The 22547-nt window shown below is 44.4% G+C and overlaps 1 long non-coding RNA gene across 1 annotated transcript; it reads left to right on the top strand.

Moving 5' to 3' along the window:
* The first annotated feature begins 1441 nt into the window (after positions 1 to 1441).
* Positions 1442 to 7420, top strand: LOC125632780 (uncharacterized). Its single transcript, XR_012666891.1, has 2 exons — positions 1442 to 1869; positions 6630 to 7420. It is a non-coding gene; the product is annotated as an uncharacterized LOC125632780 (long non-coding RNA).
* The last annotated feature ends 15127 nt before the right edge of the window (positions 7421 to 22547 follow it).

The raw sequence follows: 22547 nt of genomic DNA, 5'->3' as shown, positions 1-22547 counted from the left end.
ATGTGACTTGCCCAAGGTCACACAATAAGTCAGCAGCAGAACTGAGAATAGAACCAAGATGTCCTGGTCCAGTGTCCTATCCACTAGGCAATGCTACAGTGAAATAAACCTTCTATTACCCCTATAAAGTACTTAATATTCATATCCTGTTTTCTAAAACAAACAAACAAACAAACAAACAAACAAATCCCCCCCCCCCAAACCAAAGAGCCACAAACCGGTTAAGTAATTGCTAAACAAGTCCCTGCAAGAGCTGGGCATAGGGCCCAGCAATGCTTGGTGCCCAGTTGCCTGCTCTATTAAGTATTCTTTAAAAAATTGCTGAATTGGCAAGTATTTTTGAACACAATAAATACAACAGTACTTTCACTGCTAAAAACTTCTGACTAAATTCAGCTGTGGCATTAGAGTCAGACTGCCAATGCTGATGGGCTGCATTTGGCATCTCTTCTCTCCAACAAGTTCTTTATTCTGCAAAGTCCAATGTACCGTATATTAAAATTGTTCCAGAGAATTTTTAGCACTCATGTGTACCTGTCTTACACACTACACTGTGATACTGTACATATCTGCATGCTGTTGAGGACAGGATCAAGCCCTTACTTGCCACTGGGATGCAGAGGTAACTAGTTTGCAGTGGTCCAACATTGCCATTGAAATGCAGAATAATATCTCCATTGTGCATTTCTGCTGTTGGTATAGCTCGTACAGTTACTGTCAGTCATGCTGTATAGATACAATAAACACAAAGAAAAAAACATCCTATATAGCAAAGTCGCAAGTCCATTCTTGTACCGTGATGCATCTGAGCTCCGAATCTATTGGAAATTCAAGATGAAAATATAAACTGTGTAATAAAAACTACTGTACTTTTCCTATCTTCAGACCATGAATATTCACATTCTTCACATGAAACTGTTGTTGCTGCATTTGCAACATTTATTGTCTCTGATGCTTTTCCTATTCCATAAGAAATATATTGCAATTTAATCATTACTTTCTGGTACCACTGGGCAACTGACCTTCACATCTGTTATCACTATGTATGAACTGCATTACAGAAACTATTGCAAATTTTCTTATCTTCTGCCCTTGAGTGCTCGCATTCCTGACAGGACATTGCTGATGTTTAATTTAGACACTGCCTGTTCTGACTACCAGCACATGTTGTAATCTAGTTTTCTATCTGATTTTTCAAACCTTTAAAAACCTACAAAAATGAACGTTTCCTCATTTATACCCAGCAGCAGCACTGGTCAAGATCAGGCAAACCAACTGGGTATGATTTTTGTCTTCATATTATGAATGAAGCATCCTGCTTCCCCCCCCCCCCTGCTTCCCTCTCCCCCCCTCGTTGTTAAACCAAAGCAGGTATGTTCCATTTCTCCAAATAATCTGTTCTCTTTCATTCCATACACGCCTGGCTCTAGGAAAGAAAAAAATAGCACTTGTCTTTACTGAGCAGCGGAGACACTTGGCTTCCGCGAGGGAGGGGCTCGCTTCCTTCAATCAGAACGTTCAAAACAATTTTATGACCCTCCCTATGAATAGAGCGGGGTTAGCTGATAGCGATCTCAGCTGCGGCAGAGGGAGAGTTGAGCATGAAATTCAGCGCACTGCAGTCGCCACAAACACTCTTGCCCTGTCAGCTCTAGTGAACCTGCGTTGTGAAAAGAGGCAAGGGAAGGATTTCGGTGTAAAACCGGTCGCCCTGCCCCTGTGGTTTTCAAGCTTCCCATCTGAAATCTTTCGCCGCCATGGCTGCTGAGGTTTCAAGGGGCATCCCCGGTTCACCTGCTTGTCCTAAATCTCGCCCAGCGGAGGGCGCCGAGGGGGTGGGAAGGCGGGGAAGCCTGCATCCAGCCAGCGGTAAGTCAGGAGTGAATGCAGCGCCCTCTCGCAGGGAAGGAAGGTAGCTGGGTGCGCCGCAGGGAGGCACGTACCGTGTCCGCCCCTTCGAGTGGTGCCATCAGCCTGAGCGCCCCCTTCCCCCCCCCGACCGAGTGTCTCCCTCAGGGGAGATGCCCGTCCACACACACCCCCCCCCCGGCCGGCGTCTCCTTGGTGTGGAAGGGGGAGATGGATCGTGGCGGGGATGTTCCCGGCCACACGTGGGCGCCTGCACGGTCCCAGCTCCAGGGCTGGGGGACAAAGGCAGCCGCGGGGAGGAGGCGGGAAGCTCGGGCGAGGGGCCCCAGGGCAGGGCCTGGCTCCGCGCACAGAGCTGGTGAGAGCCCGCGGGGAAGGAGGGAGCGCCCGTGGGCCGGGCGTGGCAGGGGACTGGGCCACCCAAGGCAGCGCTGTGTGAGGGGGGGCCCCGGGGCGCTGCAGCAGGTGAGGCTGGGGGTGGGGGCGGGCTCCATGCAATGCACATGCCCTGTGCGAGTGGGCGCTGCTCGGCAGGACGGATAGCGGAGGGGCCCCGTAGGGTGGGCACGCTGTGTATGGGGCACTGATAACAGAGCACACGGCACCGTGCGTAACTGCTGGGACAGCGGGCGGCCTGCCGATGGGGAGACTCACAGCGCGGGGCAGCGCTGCCTAATGCCGGTGTACCCAGAGACTTTCCGGCCTCTGGGCCTTGGCTTCACTGCAACACGGAGTGCGCCCCCGGAGCTAGGCTAGCTGGCGTGGGAGCGCCCCCGCGGTGAACCAGCAGGGGAGCCGCACGCAGCGACTGGCTTCGCAGCTGGGCACTTGTTGCATCCTCGCTGCTTTACCTTCTGCCGGGTGGGCAGCAGCCAGCGTCCACCCGCGCCTGCTAGCTCGGGCTTACAGCTTCACTCCCGCTAGAGATTTTTGTGTATGGACGGAGTCGGGTTAGGGGTAAAGCTGGAGTCACAGCTCAAGCGAACGACGCTTGTAGTATGTGTAGAAGGAAGATATGTCTTACTGCACATCATTCATTATAGCTCCCTCCTGATCAGACAGTCCTTCAGGGTCCCCCACCATTCTGAAGGAACGCTTTGTAATGATAAAAAGGGTTTTCTTTGGACTTGAGTCTAATGCTGTTGGAATATTTAATTAAAATCCCTTTAATTTAGGGTTGTTTTTGCCTTGTCTCCGGTTGATCAGAGAAAACCAATTTGGTGTGTTATTAGAATTTTTATGCGAGAGCACAAAATGAGATTATTTCTTATATTTCCCTAAAGTATTAAACAACATGATAATTGATATTGCTATGACAATAATTGTCAAGTCAAGGAATTAACAATAATTAGGGTGACCAGATAGCAACTGTGAAAAAACTGAGCAGCAGGTGTGGGGTAATAGGCGCCTATATAAGAAAATGTCCCCCAAAATGGGACTGTCCCTTTAAAAACAGGACAGCTGGTCACCGTAACAATCATACAACTTAAAATTGGTTAACTACAAAAGAACAGCATAAGACCAACAATTGGCCAAGTTATTGCATGAGCATAATCAGTAATCAAATTACAAAGTTAACATAACACCAATGATTTATTAAATTACTTATTTAATTTTTTTTTACCCCTATGCAATTTACTTAGCAGCTTATACTTTCCAATGCAGAAAGAATAGGTTAAAGTTTAAATCTTTATGGATGTCAAGTGACTCTTTAGAAATTTGTAATGAGATTTGCCTGGAACCTAGGTTAATCAGTACCTAATGGTAACTTATCCTATGGGTTTATATATGCACATGCTGTTACGATTAATGGCCACGCACGCACACACCTCCACTCTAAAATTGTTGGGACACATCTTGCCTGGCAGGGGTCCATTCACTGGTGTTTAAATGTCCTTTGAAAGAGACAAAAATAATATAAAGAAAAAGTATCTGTTCTTTAGCTGTATGTAGATATTCAGAATCAGTTAGGAACTGCACTTTGGGGAACCAGGCAATGTCTTCTGGCTCAGGTACTGCTTCGCTAACAAGCATCATTCTTGGGTCAGCAGGCTGGTCTGTGATGTCTTTGTCTCTACTTTCCTTGGAAGGGGAAGTCGGAATATCAGCCGTTGAGTTGTCATTGTGGTGACTTTGAAAGGAGCACACTTCTTCCTCATTTATCTGGTCTTTTATGGCTGAAACTCAGGCTGGTATCATCCCACTGGGCTTCGCCTTATGACTTTCTGATCCAGTTTGGGGAATCACAGGTTTCTCACCCCAACTGCATTGTCCAATCCTGAGTAGGCATTGTCAGTCTGACTCTTGGTCCACTTTTGGGATTCTCCTTTTAGATTACTGTTTCTTAATCATGTCTGTGAGTGTCCCCCCTCCCCCCCCCCCGCAGATAAGCAACACTGAGGGAATAACAGGAGATTATGACTTTATCAGTGTGATCTCCTTGTATTTAGGTGAACAACTGAGACTCTTCAGTGGCCTCTTAACTATTGGGTTATGTTGTCTTCCTGGTCATTCTTATGACCCATTGTTCTTTGATTTACAAAACTACAAAATGATGCCCATTCAGACATCTCACACTTACACTTCCTCTAGACAGGCAAGCTTTCAGAAACAAAATAAGGATTTGTGACATCGTCATCACATCTGGGATACTGGGTAAAAAATATTTCACTCTATGGCTCAAAATCAAGCTGCTTCAAAGCTTCTTATTAAATCCATTAACATAAAGTTTTAAAAAGTATACCCCGTTAAAATTTATACTTGATGTCTACACCACTATATGCGTATATGTCCTACATCTTTTTTTTTGTGGACTCAATTTTCTTTTCCATCCATCTAGACTCCCAGCACCTAGTTGAAAAGCGTTAAGCAGAACTTATGACTCATAAAATATTGTCTCCTAAATCACTAATAGTCATAAATGTGATTCTCTCTCAATCTTCATTAGGCATTTTATTTAGCTCCTGGTCTTATTTTTTTTCTCAGTCCATCTATTTAAGAGACACTAGTGAACGTGGAAAGTGCACGACGGATAGCACTGAAAACTGAAAACCACTTTTGCTAGGGAGCACAGTGTGGGGAATGACTGAGCACCTTTCCATACACTATCCCTGTAGTATATCTCCACCCTCATTTTTCATTTTAATAAGATTTTGGAAAATAAAACTTGTTCAGAGGGTTTCATATTTTACAGATGTTGAAGCACTTATTCAAACTATAGTTTTATTAAAATATTCAATTCACTATTGTTAAGCATTAATAATATTCAGCATATTAATGTAGCACTTTATGCTGTGGTGGCATTAATAAAGAAAAACATGAGAGTCAGGCGAGATCTTTGTTTCAAAATTACATAATATCCAATCTTCTCTTCAGCAAAGCTCAAATACTCAAGACAGTATTGACGTTCTGTATATATTAATTTTTTAAAATAGTGAATGTAATCGACATTTACAGCTTATTAATTTCAGTTATAGAATTAATGATATTGCTAAAACAAAACTAAGATTGTCTTTCAATTCTTTAGACTGGATAATTTGTGGATATAGACATTATGATGAATAATACATACAAAAAACCCCTTGAAATGTTAAGATTGCAAAGTAAAGCACTCAAAGGTTAGGAAAAGCCATTATTATGGCTACGTGTTCAACTATGGTTCAGCTGCCATGTGCATATATATTACGTTTGGTCTGGTCTACACTTAAAATGTAGTTTGACATAGCTACAGCGCTCAGGGAAAATCCGCGCCTGTGAGTGCCACAGTTATACCAACCCAACCCTTGGGGAACACGCTGCTAGCTAGTGTTGCTCAGGGCAGTGGAGTCCCTACAGCAATGGAAAAACCCCTTTCATTTTTCTAGGCTGCTGTGGAGTTACAGTGGCATAGCTATGGTGCTGTAACTGTGTTTCTGTGGCGTCCATGGTATAGACATGACTACAATCTCTCCCAACTTTACAGAGGAAGTCGGTGGCTGAGCCACGAAGATAACCTATCTCTCCTGGGTCCCAATGCATTGGTCAAAACAGGAGAACTTCCTTTCTCTTCTTGCAACCATCTTCCTGATTTACAGTGATCCAGTGTGCTGAATTAGGCAGTACCTCAGCACATCTAAGGTGTGTATGTAGGACTCAATCTTGCAAGGTGCTGAGCTCTGTGATTCTGATCCAACAAACCACTTAAAATACATGTTTAAAGTTAAATCCCAATGGGACTACTCACATGCTTAAAGTTAAACATGTGCTTCAGGGTTTTACTGAATTGGGACCACAGTGCTTAGCATCTTTCAGGATTGAGCCCCATATTAACTAATAAATTTGCACCCTGTTGTATGTTTCAGCTTATATATTTCACCACATCATATTGTTTTCTTGAGCATAAACTATTTTTCCTTTCTTTTCCTATCTATTTAGGAAGCCTGTTTATAAGTATCCACTAGACAAGTCCACTTCTCTAATACATGCCTCCGTCACATGCATCCGACGAAGTGCGTATTCACCCACGAAAGCTTATGCTCCAATACATCTGTTAGTCTATAAGGTGCCACAGAACTCTTTGCTGCTTTCTCTAATACAGGATTTTTTCGCTATCTAATAGCCAGTAAGAAGAGCATATCACTTAAAAACAGGATGAGAATATTTTCCTAACATTTTATCTTTCCACCCACATTTATCTATCTGTCCTATCAAGAGTCATGTAGCAATTTAGTTTGATGGTTATCTTCTACTCATAAAAATCTTCTCCTCTTTTGTGTTTCTAGCTGGAGATTCGCTCTCAGAAATGTCACCTTGCCAAAACTTTACTGGATTTAAACATGGAAATGCAAAGACTGAGAAATGAAAATGAACTGTCAGCAGCTTCAGAATCCAAGGCACTGAACATTGCTATAAGCCCAGAATAATAAACTGCGTTTCAAGACATAAACCCTGAAGATGAAATATACATTCCATAAATGATTCTGACAACAACATTATGGATAAGCTGCACAACCTTCTAGATCCAATTTGGGAGCAGAATACATGGCATGATTTGAAAATTACAACAAAGTTCAAGTGTGTGTGTGTGTTAGGGGGGAAATGTTGTATGTATTAGGGTTTGAAATCTTCCTGTGTGTCTTGTGGGAAATAGGGGGTGGAGGGAGAAGTAATGTCTAGAACGTGTGGGAACTTTCTGCTTCATTCCCCATTCCTCTATATGTTTGCTATTCTGACAGTTTTATTGCCTAGGGTTACCTTAGCATTCAGAACCCAGGCCCATTTCATTTCATTACCTGTCACTTCAAGTTTTCATTAGTTTACATGTTTCTTCCTCCAGAGTGAAAATTTTTAAGTGTGCTCTGGAATTAATTCATTTTATGTTGTTTTTCTTTTAACAAAATATTTTAGTACCAAATAATTTAATTTTCTTTACTAGACTCAAATAACTGAAAGTTCGGAGGATGATTCATAAAAGCAGACATATCTAGGCCATAAAACTCCAGTGTATTTAAAATGTATAGAACTGTAATTGAACTTTTAGCAATAAAAAGTAGTGTCTAAATGCTGAGAAGAAGGTGACTTTTCAACCCTTTTATTGCATTCATGGCCTCTAATGAAGTTGGTAGAATGGAACTGTTTTATGTTCATTTTGGTAACTGTGCCAACAAAAGTCCATATTATCTTCTTCAGGGGAAAAATCTACGAGAAACTCCATATTTACTGTACCTCCAAATTATCTTCTCAGAGTGGATGGCCAGGGCATGGAGCAGGCAGGCAGGTTGTCTTTTGGAACATGTAGATGTACTAAGATCCGTGGGATTTAACTACAGATCTGTGGGCATTTGTAGAGGGCTGAGAAATTTACACACAGGCCCCAGTGCCACTGTGTTGCTCCTTTCCCCTGATAGTATGGTTCCCTAAGGAACAATGCAGGTCTTGGTATTGTTTGGCAGGTTTCAGTCTGTGGAAGGGGACAGTATGTAAGATAATGCTGATGTAAGATAATGCTGGCGTGCAGGAGGATGATGCCATGTCATATTCCCATTTTTGGTGGGATCAGGAGGACAGAGCATGCTGCATTGTTCCTCCTCCATCCCTCTTCACACCGAGAGTCCTGGTTCTTTTAACTTTGGCTCTCCCCTGCCTGCGGTAGCTAAAGGGAGCGTAGAAGCCAAATGCAGTTGCTGATAGTACAGCCATTACACATGTGTAATTCATATTTAAATCAGTGTGAATTTTAGCTACCTCACTGCTGCAGGGCCCTAACTTACCTTGTGAACTTTTGGATGAGGGAAGCTAACAAGCATTTTACTAAGTGTGCAAATGCTTCAGGCTTGCTTCTGCTGATGGCAATACGAGTTTTTATCGTTGATTTCAGTTGAAGCAGAATTGGGTTTATGATGTTATTTCCTACATGGTGACTACTGTGACTGCATAGTTTTAACTTGGTTTTACTATGCATTGACCAGACTGTGATGGGTTTGGTCACAGAGACCCCGTTGGGACTGTCCCCCGATGTGCTGAGCCCATTTTCTTTGCCAGCTTGGGACTTCAGAACCCTGGCTTGTTAAGCCAGGCACATTCGCCTGCTGCAAACCAGACCCAGGATCTGAACCATGCTCCCAAAGCTGCAAACTTAACTGAAAACAGCTCAGCAAGTAGTCCTGTCTCCAGCAGCCAGACACCCAGCTCCCAACGGGATCCAACCCCCCCAAAATCCATTTTACTCTGTATAAAGCTTATAAAGGGTAAACTCATAAATTGTCCGCCCTCTGTAACCCTGATAGAGAGATATGCACAGCTGTTTGCTCCCCCAGGTATTAATCATTTACTCTGGATTAATGAATAAACAAAAGTGATTTTATTAAGTATAAAAAGTAAGACTTAAGTGGTTTCACGTAATAACAGACAGAACAAAGTAAGTTACCAAGCAAAATAAAACAAAACATGCCAGTCTAAGCCTAATACATTAAGAAACTGAATACAGGTAAATCTCACCCTTATGTCTACACTACGAAATTAGGTCGAATTTATAGAAGTTGTTTTTTTAGAAATCGTTTTTATATAGTCGATTGTGTATGTCCCCACACAAAATGCTCTAAGTGCATTAAGTGCATTAACTTGGCAGAGTGCTTCCACAGTACCGAGGCTAGCGTCAACTTCCAGAGTGTTGCACTGTGGGTAGCTATCCCACAGTTCCCGGAGTCTCCGCTGTCCATTGGAATTCTGGGTTGAGATCCCAACGCCTGATGGGGCAAAATACATTGTTGTGGGTGGTTCTGGGTATATGTCATCAGGCCCTCCGTGAAAGCAACGGCAGACAATCATTTTGAGCCTTTTTTCCTGAGTTACCTGTGCAGATGCCATACCACGGCAAGCATGGAGCCCGCTCAGCTCACTGTCACTGTATGTCTCCTGGGTGCTGGCAGACACGGTACTGCATTGCTACACAGCAGCAGCAACCCATTGCCTGTGGCAGCAGATGGTGCAATAGGCCTGATAACCATTGTCATGGTGTCCGAGGTGCTCCTGGCAGCCTCGGTAAGGTCGGTCAGGAGCGCCTGGGAAGACATGGGCGCAGGAACTAAATTAGGATTGACTCAACCAGGTCATTCTCTTTAGTCCTGCCGGCAGTCCTATTGTACCATCTTCTGCCGAGCAGCCAGGAGATGTGGTTGGCTAGCAGTCCTACCGCACCGTCTGCTGCCAGCCATAGATGTAAAAGATAGATGGAGTGGAACAAAACAAGAAATAGACCAGATTTGTTTTGTATTCATTTGCTCCCCACTCCCTCCCTCTGTGAAATCAACGGCCAACAATCGTTTCAGTGAGGTCTGTCAGGGGCACCTTGAAAAGTTTAATGGAGATTCAGTCCTGCCTGAAATACCAGGGTGTGGGGGGGAGAGATAGCTCAGTGGGTTGAACATTGGGTTGAGCATTGGCCTGCTAAACCCAGGGTTTTGAGTTCAATCCTTGAGTGGGCAATTCTATGTGACAGTTGCTTTTGTTTCTCTTTGATGTAAAAGCCACCCCCTTTGTTGATTTTAATTTCCTATAAGCCAACCCTGTAAGCCATGTCGTCAGTTGCCTGTCCCTCCGTCAGAGCAACGGCAGACAATCGTTCCACGCCTTTTTTCTGTGCAGACTCCATATCATGGCAAGCATGGAGCCCGCTCAGATCACTTTGGCAATTAGGAACACATTAAACACCACGCGCATTATCCAGCAGCACCAGAACCTGGCAAAGCAAAACCGGGCGAGTAGGCGACGTCAGCGTGGTGACGAGAGTGATGAGGACATGGATACAGACTTCTCTCAAAGCACGGGCCCTGGCAATGTAGGCATCATGGTGCTAATGGGGCAGGTTCATGCGGTGGAATGCAGATTCTGGGCCCGGGAAACAAGCACAGACTGGTGGGACCGCGTAGTGTTGCAGGTCTGGGACAATTCCCAGTGGCTGCGAAACTTTTGCATGCGTAAGGGCACTTTCATGGAACTTTGTGACTTGCTTTCCCCTGCCCTGAGGTGCAAGAATACCAAGATGAGAGCAGCCCTCACAGTTGAGAAGCAAGTGGCAATAGCCCTGTGGAAGCTTGCAACGCCAGACAGCTACCGGTCAGACGGGAATGAATTTGGAGTGGGCAAATCTACTGTGGGGGCTGCTGTGATGCAAGTAGCCAGCGCAATCAAAGATCTGCTGCTATCAAGGGTAGTGACCCTGGGAAATGTGCAGGTCATAGTGGATGGCTTTGCTGCAATGGGATTCCCTAACTGTGGTGGGGCCATAGACGGAACCCATATACCTATCTTGGCACTGGAGCACCAAGCCGGCGAGTACATAAACAGCAAGGGGTACTTTTCAATAGTGCTGCAAGCACTGGTGCATCACAAGGGATGTTTCACCAACATCAACGTGGGATGGCTGGGAAAGGTACATGTCACTTGCATCTTCAGGAACTCTGGTCTGTTTTAAAAGCTGCAGGAAGGGACTTTATTTCCAGACCAGAAAATAACCATTGGGGATGTTGAAATGCCTATGTTATCCTTGGGGACCCAGCCTACCCCTTAATGCCATGGCTCATGAAGCCATACACAGGCAGCGTGGACAGTAGTCAGGAGCTGTTCAACTACAGGCTGAGCAAGTGCAGAATGGTGGTAGAATGTGCATTTGGACATTTAAAAGCGCGCTGGCGCAGTTTACTAACTCAGTTAGACCTCAGCGAAACCAATATTCCCACTGTTATTACTGCTTGCTGTGCGCTCCACAATATCTGTGAGAGCAAGGGGGAGACGTTAATGGCAGGGTGAGAGGTTTAGGCAAATCGCCTGGCTGCTGGTTACATGCAGCCAGACACCAGGGCAGTTAGAAGAGCACGGGAGGGCGCGATGCACATCAGAGAAGCTTTGAAAACCAGTTTCATGACTGGCCAGGCTACGGTGTGAAAGTTCTGTTTGTTTCTCCTTGATGAACCTCCCACCCCTTGGTTCACTCTACTTCCCTGTAAGCTAACCACCCTCCTCTCTTCCCTTCAATCACCACTTGCAGAGGCAATAAAGTCATTGTTGCTTCACATTCATGAATTCTTTATTAATTCATCACACAAATAGAGGGATAACTGCCAAGGTAGCCCGGAAGGGGTGGAGGAGGAGGGAAGCACTGGGACGGGTGGTGGAGGAGGGAAGGAGAAGATCACACAGCACTTTAAAAGTTTAAAACTTTAAAACTTATTGAATGCCAGCCTTCTGTTGCTTGGGCCTCTGGGGTGGAGTGGCTGAGTGGCTGGAAGCCCCTCCACCGCGTTCTTGGGCATCTGGGTGAGGAGGCTATGGAACTTGGGGAGGAGGGCGGTTGGTTACACAGGGGCTGTAGCGACGGTCTGTGCTCCTGCTGCCTTTCCTGCAGCTCAACCATACACTGGAGCATATTAGTTTGATCCTCCAGAAACCTCAGCATTGAATCCTGCCTCCTCTCATCATGCTGCCACCACCTTTGAGCTTCAGCCCTCTCTTCAGCCTACCACCTCTCCTCCTGGTCATTTTGTGCTTTCCTGCACTCTGACATTGTCTGCCTCCACGCATTCGTCTGTGCTCTGTCAGTGTGGGAGGACAGCATGAGCTCAGAAAACATTTCATTGCGAGTGCGGTTTTTTCGCCTTCTAATCTTCACCCAGCCTCTGGGAAGGAGACGATCCTGTGATCCTTGAAACACATGCAGCTGGTGGACAGAAAAAAAGGAACAGTGGTATTTAAAAAGACACATTTTATAGAACAATGGGTACACTCTTTCACAGTAAACCTTGCTGTTAACATTACATACATAGCACATGTGCTTTCATTCCAAGGTCGCATTTTGCCTCCCCCCACGGGGTGGCTAGACCCTCCTCCTTCCCCCCCTCCCCGTGGGTAACAGAGGGGAACATTTCTCTTCAGCCACAGGTAAACAGCCCAGCAGGAACGGGCACCTCTGAATGTCCCCTTAAGAAAAGCACCCTATTTCAACCAGGTGACCATGAATGATATCACTCTCCTGAGGATAACACAGAGAGATAAAGAACAGATGTTGCTTGAACGCCAGCAAACATACACTGCAATGCTTTGTTCTACAATGATTCCTGACTACATGCTACTGGTCTGGAGTGGTAAAGCGTCCTACCATAGTGGACAGAATAAGGCTGCACTCCACAGAAATGTTTTGCAAAGGCTTTGGGAGTACATCCAAGAGAGCTGCGAATGCCAGGGCAAATTAATCATTAAACATGCTTGCTTTTAAATCATGTATAGTATTTTAAAAGGTACACTCACAGAGGTCCCTTCTCCGCCTGGCGGGTCCAGGAGGCAGCCTTGGGTGGGCTCGGGGGGTATTGGCTCCAGGTCCAGGGTGAGAAACAGTTCCTGGCTGTGGGGAAAACCAGTTTCTCCACTTGCTTGCTGTGAGCTATCTACAACCTCATCATCATCGTCTTCCTCGTCCCCAAAAGCTGCTTCCGTGTTGCCTCTATCTCCATTAAGGGAGTCAAACAACACAGTTGAGGTAGTGGTGGCTGAACCCCCTGAAATGCGGCATGTTTGGGGCTCTGATCCGGAGCGGCTGTTTGCCTCTCTGGTTTTCTGGTAGGCTTGCCTCAGCTCCTTAAGTTTCACGCGGCACTGCTTCGGGTCCCTGTTATGGCCTCTGTCCTTCATGCCCTGGGAGATTTTGACAAATGTTTTGGCATTTTGAAAACTGGAATGGAGTTCTGATAGCATGGATTCCTCTCCCCATACAGCAATCAGACGTACCTCCCGTTCAGTCCATGCTGGAGTTCTTTTGCAATTCTGGGACTCCATCATGGTCACCTCTGCTGATGAGCTCTGCATGGTCACCTCTGCTGATGAGCTCTGCACTCACCTGCAGCTTGCCACACTGGCCAAACAGGAAATGAGATTCAAAAGTTCGCAGGCCTTTTCCTGTCTACCTGGCCAGTGCATCTGAGTTGAGAGTGCTGTCCAGAGCGGTCACAATGGAGCACTCTGAGATAGCTCCCGGAGGCCAATACCATTGAATTGCGTCCACAGTACCCCAAATTCGACCTGGCAAGGCCGATTTCAGTGCTAATCCCCTTGTCGGGGGTGGAGTAAGGAAATCAATTTTAAGAGCCCTTTAAGTCAAAAAAAGGGCTTCGTCGTGTGGATGGGTGCAGGGTTAAATCGATATAACACTGCTAAATTCGACCTCAACTCCTAGTGTAGACCAGGGCTTAGAGATGTTCCAATAAGCTTCTTTCACAAACTAAACTTCTTCCTGGTCTGGACCCAATCCTTTCCCCTGGTACAGTCCTTGTTAGTTCCAGCTCAGGTAATTAGAAGATTTCTCATGACTGGCAGCCCCCTTTGTTCTGTTCCACCCCTTTTTACAGCTTTGGTACAAGGCGGGAATCCTTTGTCTCTCTCTGTGTTCCCACCCCTCCTTCTAAATGGAAAAACACCATTAAAAATCATAGAATCATAGAATATCAGGTTTGGAGGGACCTCAGGAGGTCATCTAGTCCAACCCCCTGCTCAAAGCAGGACCGATCCCCAATTAAATCATCCCAGCCAAGGCTTTGTCAAGCCTGACCTTAAAAACTTCTAAGGAAGGAGATTCCACCATCTCCCTAGGTAACGCATTCCAGTGTTTCACCACCCTCCTAGTGAAAAAGTTTTTCCTAATATCCAACCTAAATCTCCCCCACTGCAACTTGAGACCGTTACTCCTTGTTCTGTCATCTGCTACCACTGAGAACAGTCTAGAGCCATCCTCTTTGGAACCCCCTTTCAGATAATTGAAAGCAGCTATCAAATCCCCCCTCCTTCTTCTCTTCATAGACTAAACATCCCCAGTTCCCTCAGCCTCTCCTCATAAGTCATGTGTTCCAGTCCCCTAATATTTTTGTTGCCCTCCGCTGGACTCTTTCCAATTTTTCCACATCCTTCTTGTAGTGTGGGGCCCAAAACTGGACACAGTACTCCAGATGAGGCCTCACCAGTGTCAAATAGAGGGGAACGATTACGTCCCTCGATCTGCTGGCAATGCCCCTACTTATACAGCCCAAAATGTGTTCTTGGCAACAATGGCACACTGTTGACTCATATCCAGCTTCTCGTCCACTGTAACCCCTAGGTCCTTTTCTGCAGAACTGCTGCCTAGCCATTCGGTCCCTAGTCTGTAGCGGTGCATTGGATTCTTCTGTCCTAAATGCAGAACTCTGCACTTGTCCTTGTTGAACCTCATCAGATTTCTTTTGGCCCAATCCTCCAATTTGTCTAGGTCCCTCTGTATCCTATCCCTACCAACTATCTCTCCTCCCAGTTTAGTGTCATCAGCAAACTTGCTGAGGGTACAATCCACACCATCCTCCAGATCATTTATGAAGATATTGAACAAAACCGGCCCCAGGACCGACCCTTGGGGCACTCCACTTGATAAAGGCTGCCAACTGGACATGGAGCCATTGATCATTACCCATTGAGCCCGACAATCTAGCCAGCTTTCTATCCACCTTATAGTCCATTCATCCAGCCCATACTTCTTTAACTTGCTGGCAAGAATACTGTGGGAGTCTGTGTCAAAAGCTTTGCTAAAATCAAGGAACAACATGTCCAGTGCTTTCCCTTCATCCACAGAACCAGTTATCTCGTCATAGAAGGCAATTAGATTAGTCAGGCATGACTTGCCCTTGGTGAATCCATGCTGACTGTTCCTGATCACTTTCCTCTCCTCTAAGTGCTTCAGAATTGATCCCTTGAGGACCTGCTCCATGATTTTTCCAGGGACTGAGGTGAGGCTGACTGGCCTGTAGTTCCCAGGATCCTCCTTCTTCCCTTTTTTAAAGATGGGCACTACATTAGCCTTTTTCCAGTCATCCGGGACCTCCTCTGATCGCCATGAGTTTTCAAAGATAATGGCCAATGGCTCTGCAATCACATCCTCCAACTCCTTTAGCACTCTCGGATGCAATGCATCCAGCCCCATGGACTTGTTCACGTCCAGCTTTTCTAAATAGTCCCGAACCACTTCTTTCTCCACAGAGGGCTGGTCACCTACTCCCCATGCTGTGCTGCCCAGTGCAGTAGTCTGGGAGCTGACCTTATTCGTGAAGACAGAGGCAAAAAAAGCATTGAGTACATTAGCTTGTTCCACATCCTCTGTCACTAGGTTGCCTCCCTCTTTCAGTAAGGGGCCCACACTTTCCTTGACTTTCTTCTTGTTGCTAACATACCTGAAGAAACCCTTCTTGTTACTCTTTAACATCTCTTGCTAGCTGCAACTCTAGGTGTGATTTGGCCTTCTTGATTTCACTCCTACATGCCCGAGCAATATTTTTATATTCCTCCCTGGTCATTTGTCCAATCTTCCACTTCTTGTAAGCTTCTTTTTTGTATTTAAGATCAGCAAGGATTTCCCTGTTAAGCCAAGCTGGTCGCCTGCCATATTTACAATTCTTTCTACACATCGGGATGGTTTGTCCCTGTAACCTCAATAAGGATTCTTTAAAATACAGCCAGCTCTCCTGGACTCCTTTCCCGCTCATGTTATTCTCCCAGGGGATCTTGCCCATCAGTTCAATTAAGATTGATTCCACTATCAGGTGACATGGTCACATATCACTGAAAGACCTTATTCTTCATTACCCATGAGCTGGCCCACACATACACATTAATAGCCCACACTTTGCATAATTTCCAGTTGTCTTGTCTGTTTAGGGATAGACCCCACAAATGGATCATTATATTCACATTATATTCACATTATAGTTACATTATAGTCACACTCATTAGCATATTTCCATAAAACATATAGAATGCAACATCACACTCTCCTCCTTAACTTACTGCTGCAGTCTTGGACACTGTCCATGGCAGAGGCAGTACATGTAAAATCCCTGTTTGTTTCTGGTTACACATCCTCTCAGTACCTTTAAACCCTGTGATGTTATTTATAATGCTAATAGTAAACCCAGTAAAAATGTGTAACATACCTGATTTTGGGGAAAAACTTTTGTACATGCTAGGGGTGGTAACTAAACAGTACCACAAACCTGATGCTTCTCAGCTAATATCTGTAAACAGGCTTGAAGCTTGGCACAGCACCAAGAACATAACAGACCTACATTGCTGTGTGGAAGGGGAAACTGAGGCACACCACCTCATGGGATTGGTGGCTAAATGCCAGGACACCTACACTTAACATATATTGCTGTCTACATTCTGTTAGCAATACTACACCCCAACATGTTTTCAGGCACCCAGGGACCAGGGACCCAGAACTTTGCAAAAACCCCTCTGAGTAGCATTATAGTGTTTAATAACACTGGATGGGGGTCTGACCAGAGCTGAACCAGAATTTTAAATATACTGCCTCCACTATGGCCAGTGTCCAAGACTCCAGCAGTAAGTTCAGGAGGAGGGTGTGACATTGGACTCCATATGTCTTATGGAAATATGCTTATGAATAAATATAATATAACTGGAATATGCTTTATGCAAAAGGTCTCTTGTAAGGTATCGTTACAAAGGTTATAACCTACTGAATATATTCATCCTATTTGTATGAATGTATCATTCTTGTATCTGAAACTAGGAATATGAAGTATAACTCTGAGGTTCTATTGTAATTATGCAAAATGTGGGCCATTAATGGTGGTTTAGAATCTTGATGGCTCCCATTAACTAGAACAAATGGTTGTAAATGGTTTGTTTACCTGCAAGCCTTCCTGTGTATGTGTAGGTCAGCCTGTGGGTAATGAAGAATAAGGTCTTTCAGTGACATGTCACCATGTCACCTAATAGTGGAATCCATCTTAAACCTGATGTTTTTCCATTTAGAAGGAGGGGTGGGGACCCTGAGAGATAAAGGATTCCCACCTTGTGGTAAAGCTACAAAAGGGGGTGGAGCCAGACAAGGGGGGGTCTTAGTCATGAGAAAGCCCCTGCTTAACACCTAAGATGTCGGCTGGAACTAACAAGGACTGAACCAGGGAAAAGGATTTGGCCCAGACTAGGAAGGAGTCTAGTCTGTGAAAGAAGCTTATTGGAACATCTCTGAGGGTGAGATATTACCAGTAATCAGTTTCTTAATGTATTAGGCTTAGACTGGCATGTTTTGTTTTATTTTACTTGGTAACTTACTTTATGCTGTCTATTATTACTTGAAACTACTTAAATCCTACTTTTTATGCTTAATAAAATCACTTTTGTTTATTAATATACCCAGAGTAAATTATTAATACCTGGGGGAGCAAACAGCTGTGCATATCTCTCTATCAGTGTTATAGAGAGTGGACAATTTATGAATTTACCCTGTGTAAGCTTTATACAGAGTAAAACACATTTATTGGGGTTTGGATCCCATTGGGAGCTGGGTGTCTGGGTGCTGGTGTTAGGTACCTGCTGAGTTGTTTTCAGTTAAGTCTGCAGGTTTGGGGGTGTGGACCAGACCCTAGGACTGGGTTGTAGCAGGCTAGTGTGTCTGGCTCAACAAGAAAGGGTTCTGGAATCCCAAGCTGGCAGGGAAAACGGGCTCAGAGGTAAGTTCAGCACATCAGGTGACACTGCCAAGGGGGTCTCTGTGACTAAACCCGTCACAGGGCCCTTACATACTGTAGGAATGGGGCCCATATAAGTACATAAATAGATTTCTGCAACTTCTCCACCAAAAGCTGCCAAGCTTCCCTACCTTGAACATGTGGTAAGAATATGCAAAATGTTTTATTGGATGTACATCTTGACAATTTTGTTGTGACCAAGGAATCTAATACTGCTTCACTGAGGTTTGCTCTTGACTTCAATAGGATTGGACTGTGTGTGAGGGTGCATACCTTTCAGACATCTTAATGTGTCTAGTGCAAGAAATGTAACATGCTTATTTGGATGTCAGGTGCAGAGCTCCAAGCATATGCACACACTGTGTACACTGACTCAGGTATATCCATGTGGAATCTATATATAAATGCAGGTGTGGTACTTCAGAGGTTTGTGCATCTGCATGCATTTAAATAATGGCACATTGAAATAAATACATTAGTGTGAGTATATTTGGAGCACCACACCTGTATATATCATGAGACAGCCAAATATATCCACGAAGTATGAAAACTTGCCTGATGAAAACAGATGTCCTACTGCTTGGCTCCAGACATCTGGGAGTCTTATCCAGTATGGTCACTTGAATGATTTTAGCTATGAGCTCTATCACTCTAGGTAGGTCAGGGGCTGGAATTCTTGATAGGGCTGGGTGAATGGTTAAAAAAGAATTCCTAACTAGTTGCCAGATGCAGATATTCGGGTCCAGATCCTTAGCTGGTGTAAAGTGATGTAGCTCCATTTAAGTCAATGGAGGAACATTGATTTACACCAACTGAAGATCTGGCCCTCAGAGTCTATTAATCAGGCATTTATGGTGTTCCATGCTTGCCTCTCCATGATGGTACACTGCAGCTCAAAAATCAAACTGTGTGCAATAAATCTAAGTTTGGATTTACCAAACTTTGTGGACAAGTGTCCACCCAGAACTTCTCTAGGTTCTCCCACTCTTAATTCTTAATGGCACTTATAGGGGCCTGGAATTATATTATACCAGTCTTCAAATCTATCCTTCCAGTCTCCACAATGTAAACACTCCTTACAAACAGATAGGATCTTTTTTAAAAAGGTGAATCCCCTTTTTGACTGTTTTAGTAATTATCCAAGGGGGGTGAGTGGTAGGTGAAACATCATACCTTCTCCACCACCAAAAAATGCTTCTTGTGGTTAGGAATTGCTCTTAAAAGAGAGAATCCCTGGTGGGTTAGTGCAGCCTTGAAAGGGGCAACCATAAGGTCACATCTCAGGACACGGTGGGAATTTACTAGGTATACAGTGCACAAAGATTTACTGTGAATTTGTGATACACACAATGACACAGGCAATGGGAAACTAGATGGTGTTGGCCTGGACTAGTCCATTAATTAAAGCTAGGAAAATCGTCCCAAACATTTCAGTTTGGTTATGGAATTTTAGAAGGTGAATGTGACGGGTTTCCCTTGGGGTGCCACCTGGAACTGGGGTACCACTGAGCCCTCTGACCCACCAGCCTGGGCTCCCTCTCACACTGTGCTACTGTGACAAGCTGCAAAGCCCTCCAAGCTTGCACTTTCACCAGCATTCACACAGGTAGGGACACACCCACCTGTAGGTACATGCAGGCTCTCTAACCACCAGCCTCCCAGCCTGGGACCCCAGAGCAGTACCATCCTGCCCTGATCAAATCTGGCCACTATCTGGATTTAATACCTGGTCCACATCTCCCTCAACGTGAAGAGGACCATGCAGACATGTAGTAACCAAGTTGAGATTTTCCCCAGACACCTCAGTCAAATGCACACTGGTTTGGATTAAAACATAAAATAAGTTTATTAACTAAAAGAGGATAGATTTTAAGCGGTGTGACAGGGCAAGGCCAGATGGCTATAGAAAAGTAGTGGGAGATAGATATATTAGCTCCAGGCTAAACAAATCCCTGGTACCAGGATAAGTGAAATGGCAGCTGCTCCAGGTCAATTAAGACACGTGGGGCCAATTAAGAACTTTCCAGAAGGCAGGGAGAATGCTAGGTTGATTGGGACACCTGAAGCAAATCAGGGGCTGGCTGAAACTAGTTAAAAGCCTCCCAGTTAGTCAGGTGGGTGTGCATGTCAGGAGTTGTGGGAGGAAGTTGTGCTGTTAGTACATACCATATCAGGCACAAGGAAGGAGGCCCTGAGATAAGGGTGAAGTGGAGCTTGAGGAAGTGAGGATTGCTTTGGGGGTAGTAGCCCAGGGAATAGTACATGTCATGTTTCTAAAAGGTCAGCTACCATAGCTGATACTATTAGGGTCCTGGGGCTGGAGCCCGGAGTAGAGGGTGGGCCTGGGCTTCCCCCCACTTGTCCCCTGATTAATCACTGAGACTGGGAGACAACAGAGACTGTGCAAGGAAGGATAACTTCTCCTCACCTCCCTTGCTGGCTTATGATGAAAATTGCTCAGTAGACTGTGACCCTTGTCTCTAGAGAGAGAAGGGTTATGTGGAGGGTCACAGTGAGCCTCAGGCTAGCAAAATCTGTCAGGAAATGTGGGACCCATGGAGGCAAGGACAGAGCTTTGTCACAGTGGTTATAAGTAATAGCAAACACATCAAAGCAGATTACCTAGTAAATAAACAAAACTGCAACCTGATCTTAACATACTAGATAGGTAGGATATGAATTAACAAAAAGGCTGGCAGATTCTTAAGGCACAAGCTAAGCTGCCTTTGCTTTGCAGCATATGTTTCCCAGGTTTTCATACTCAGGCTAGAAATCCCTTTAGCCTGGGACCATCACTTCCCACAGTTCAGTCTTTCTTCCTCAGATATTTCCAGGTGTGTTGTTGTAGGAAGAATGAGATACCATCATGATGTCATTTCCCCCTTTTATATCTTCTTCCCACTTGCTGGAGAGCTCTTTCGCTGGGACAAACAGTTCCCATTGTGTGGCGCTATCGCGGAGATGTTTCTATTGTACACAGTTCCTGGAGTAATCCTGGTGCTTGTGTGAATTTCCTCAATTAGCCATTAACATTGTTTGGCCTTTTTACTGTTGTACCTGAAAGGCTGCTTGTGGGTGTTCTCAAACCCACAACATGTTTCAGTAGCACATCCATAGTCAAACTTAATAACGTCACATACAATGATAGCACATACAATCCAACAAGATATTCATGTTTAGCAGATCAAGACTTTTAGAATGATACCTCACAAGGCATACTTTGTTCAAAACGTGTGTGTGTGTGTGTGTGTATACACAAAGTGAATAAGGGGGTGCTAGGGTGTCTCAGTGGATACCTGTGAGCTCCTGCCAGCATGTCACTGGTTTTAATGTGATCAAGGTAGCAATACAAACAAAGTAACAAAACAACACAAGCAAAAAAGCAACAGAATGTTTCAGAGGTTTGTGTGTGCAAGGGGAGTGTTGGAAAAGGACGCTAATAAGAGAAAAGCATGAGAAACAAAATAAATATACTCAGACATGTAGGTCTTAGATTAGTGATAATATTTATTCATGTTACTTCCTACCTTTTATTATTGTTAACCTAATTATTTTTAGCGCTCTGGATTTTTTCTTCTGTTGTGTATCATCTTAGAATGATCATAAAAAAGCCATATTATTATGATCATTTGTATTATCAAAGCATCTAGCAGCACCACTCAGGACCAGGACCCCATTGTGCTAGGTGCTGTACAAACACAGAACAAAAAGATGACCCTTGCTGTAAGGAGTTTACACTCCAACCTAGTAATTTATGCAAAAGTGTTATATCATTAGTTACAGAATAGTAATGATTAGAAACCCATTGTGCTAGGCACTATAGAAACAAATAAATAGTAAGAGACAGTCCCTGCCCCTCAAAGACTTAGAACCTAACAGCTAGATCCTGCAAATGAGAGACTGCTGAATTGGAATTAATTTGCAAACTGGACACCATTTAATTAGGTTTGAATAAAGACTGGGAGCAGATGTGTCATTACACAAAGTAAAACTATTTCCCCATGTTTATTTTTCCCCCCCTACTGTTCCTCACACGTTCTTGTCAACTACTGGAAATGACCCATCTTGATTATCACTACAAAAGGTGTTTTTTTTCTCTTCTGCTGGTAATAGCTCATGTCATAAATATAAAGGGAAGGGTAAACCCCTTTGAAATCCCTCCTGGCCAGGGGAAAGCTCCTCTCACCTGTAAAGGGTTAAGAAGCTAAAGGTAACCTCGCTGGCACCTGACCAAAATGACCAATGAGGAGACAAGATACTTTCAAAAGCTGGGACGAGGGAGAGGAACAAAGGGTCTGGGTCTGTCTGTGTGCTGCTCTTGCCAGAGACAGAACAGGAATGGAGTCTTAGAACTTTTAGTAAGTAATCTAGCTAGGTATGTGTTAGATTATGATTTCTTTAAATGGCTGAGAAAAGAATTGTGCTGAATAGAATAACTATTTCTGTCTGTGTATCTTTTTTGTAACTTAAGGTTTTGCCTAGAGGGGTTCTCTATGTTTTTGAATCTAATTACCCTGTAAGATATCTACCATCCTGATTTTACAGGGGGGATTTCTTTATTTCTATTTACTGCTATTTTTATTAAAAGTCTTCTTGTAAAACACTGAATGCTTTTTCATTGTTCTCAGATCCAAGGGT

Source organism: Caretta caretta, chromosome 2, assembly GCF_965140235.1.
Source record: "Caretta caretta isolate rCarCar2 chromosome 2, rCarCar1.hap1, whole genome shotgun sequence".
Taxonomy (NCBI): domain Eukaryota; kingdom Metazoa; phylum Chordata; order Testudines; family Cheloniidae; genus Caretta; species Caretta caretta.
The sequence above is the reverse complement of the archived record's forward strand: the minus strand, read 5'-3'. Positions and strand labels throughout refer to the sequence as shown.